Genomic DNA, 2672 nt, shown 5'->3' on the forward strand with positions numbered 1-2672 from the left:
GGCCATGGCTCACGGGCTTAGCCGCTCCGCGGCATGTGGGATCTTCCCGGACCGGGGCACGAAGCCGCGTCCCCTGAATCAGCAGGCGGACTCCCAGCCACTGCACCACCAGGGAAGCCCCTTCGTGAAGTTTTTACAGAGCTAACCCCAAAATAAAGAAAATATGAAGTTTACTACGTAAGTAATCATTTTCAGTCACTTTCATAGCTACATTATGAATAGTTAATATGGGTTTCCTTTGTTTTATTGCTAGATTTCATAACACCTCGGCTGGAAACTACCAAACTAATAAAAAAAGGAAAATAAGCATTAGATAATTAGGCTTACATGGGATTAAATTTTGGTGGCACAATTTAATGAGGGACCTCAAATTCATGATGAACGTTTAGTTGGCCCCTCTTCTTTCAGCCAAGCATCTTACATAATTGGTTTAATAACACTCAGTGTTTAAATGTTACAGGATGTGAATAAATTTGATGATTTGAGAGTGTAAGACATAAAATCGATTTTGATTTATTTGCACCCCATTATTTTGATTAAATTTTCCATGAAACTACACAGTTTTAAGTTCTGGGGAGCTTTGGGTGAATTTTTGCATGAGTAACATACAAAATATTTAGATATTTTGTATTTAGATATTTAGATAAATATTGCAAAATTCAGCTAGCTCTGTGGCTCCTTGACTACACTGTGTCAAAAATTTAGATCTTTTGAAATTGTTAGCTGATTCAGTGAAATTTCCATTCCAATATTTGGCATCTTGTGAATTCAAGTTTGACTGGCTTTGTCTTATTTTACATTTTGTCACTGGTTAGTTGCCATAGATCAAAAGGAGACTGAATTAGGGATAACTTAAAGTGTAAGGACAGTCAGCAGAAAACACATGAAAAATCGTGATTCTATTATTTCAGATAATTGGTGCAAAGTAATGAATAAACAAAATTCCTGAATTTTGCTTTAGCCGTTAATTTTACTTTCTTGTTTTGCACTTGCTTTGCCAAACTATCTTAACCCAGATTACTATCAGAGTGAACAATTAACTTCAGATGACTTGCATGTTGTTTTTAAATTATTTTTTTATCAGGTCAAAAACACAGAGACATATAAAGAAAAAGTAACAACCATGTGACCGCCAGTCAACTTTATCAGATCTGAGTCTTTTGTCATGTTTGCTTTAGATTTTGCAAGCAATTAAACATTAGAGATAATACAAAGTTATCGTTCCAGAAACCAGTGGACCCCAAACAGTACACATCTAAGGACTAGTTCAAAGACAAGAGACCACACCATCTCCCTCTCTACCACTAAGGTTCCCTTGTTCACTTATACCCAAAACTATCTAAAGGAAGAGGTAGAGGAATGACCATGATGTTAAGAGACAAAATATTACCAAAGTGACTATTGAAAATATCAGCTCAGATTAGGTTTAAAAACCAGAATGTATGAGTTCCTTCTTTCTCCAGCTAAAAACTTTGTATTTATGAAGCAGAGATCAGCTTTATCCAAATAATGTAACACATTTTCCTCTACATGTCTGAATTGCAGTAAAAAAAAATGCACAATACATATAAAATCTATATATATACACATATATTTATATATGCACATATATATGCATAGATATAAATTAAGTCAACTACTTTGCATTAAGTAACAGAATATTTAACTTGTCAGTGTCACACAATTTTCCATTTATGGAATAGGTATGTTTTTCATTATTAATGTGAATATACCACAATAAAGCAATTTTTTTAATACTATGAAATTGCAATGCACTAAACACCTAACCAAATAATAATGGAAGAGGGTAATGTCCATTTGAAATGGAATACTACTCAGGTAGTAAAATGATTATGAAATAAAAGTCTTATTATGTCTTTGAAGAATTCCCATTTTAAAATATAGCCTCAGGGTGTTTCTTTTCTTTGTTTGACTTTCATTGACTGAAATAATTTAACAGGAAGACAGGCATGCATGACTGTTATTCTGCTTCTTTGGAAATTCAGTCACTAATATGTTCCGGAAGAGATAATGCTTTGCAATGGAAAATGGCATTGAGGAAAGAAATTAATTACATTCTTGAATGGATGTGGATTTTTGCACCAAAAAATTTAGATAAATGTTGATTGCATTCACTTACTTATATAAACTATTATCAGTAGTATAGTATTAATGCACAAACTGATTTTCCAGGAAATTGTCATGAATATGTGTTTGAATTCAGTTTTGTGTCATATTTATTCCCTAAAATAATTTCTATATCTCATCACCTTGATCTGCTGCTTAGTGCTACAAAAACCTAAGCTGTGGCCTCCAACAATATGTGTACAAGGATATTTAATATAACATTACTTGCAAGGGCAAAAAACTGGGAACAATGTGAATACCCTTCAGTATGGAAATAGTTGAATAAATTATTATATATCTCTACTAAGTATGAAACTAGGCATTAGAAGAATAATTTAGAACTCACACACTCTAACCCATGGAATATCCAAAAATATTGTTAAATCAAAAACATAAGTTGCAACAAAATGTGCATAATATATATGAGTTATCTCAGGATTTTTTAAAAACATGATTTGAATGTTTTCCTTCCTTTACTTGATTTGAAATCATTCAAACAGTATTGAAAGTATCTGATCATTAACAAGCTGATAGAATTTCCCTAC

This window comes from Lipotes vexillifer, unplaced genomic scaffold (genome assembly GCF_000442215.2).
Source record: "Lipotes vexillifer unplaced genomic scaffold, Lipotes_vexillifer_v1.1 scaffold1226, whole genome shotgun sequence".
In the NCBI taxonomy this organism is placed as follows: domain Eukaryota; kingdom Metazoa; phylum Chordata; class Mammalia; order Artiodactyla; family Lipotidae; genus Lipotes; species Lipotes vexillifer.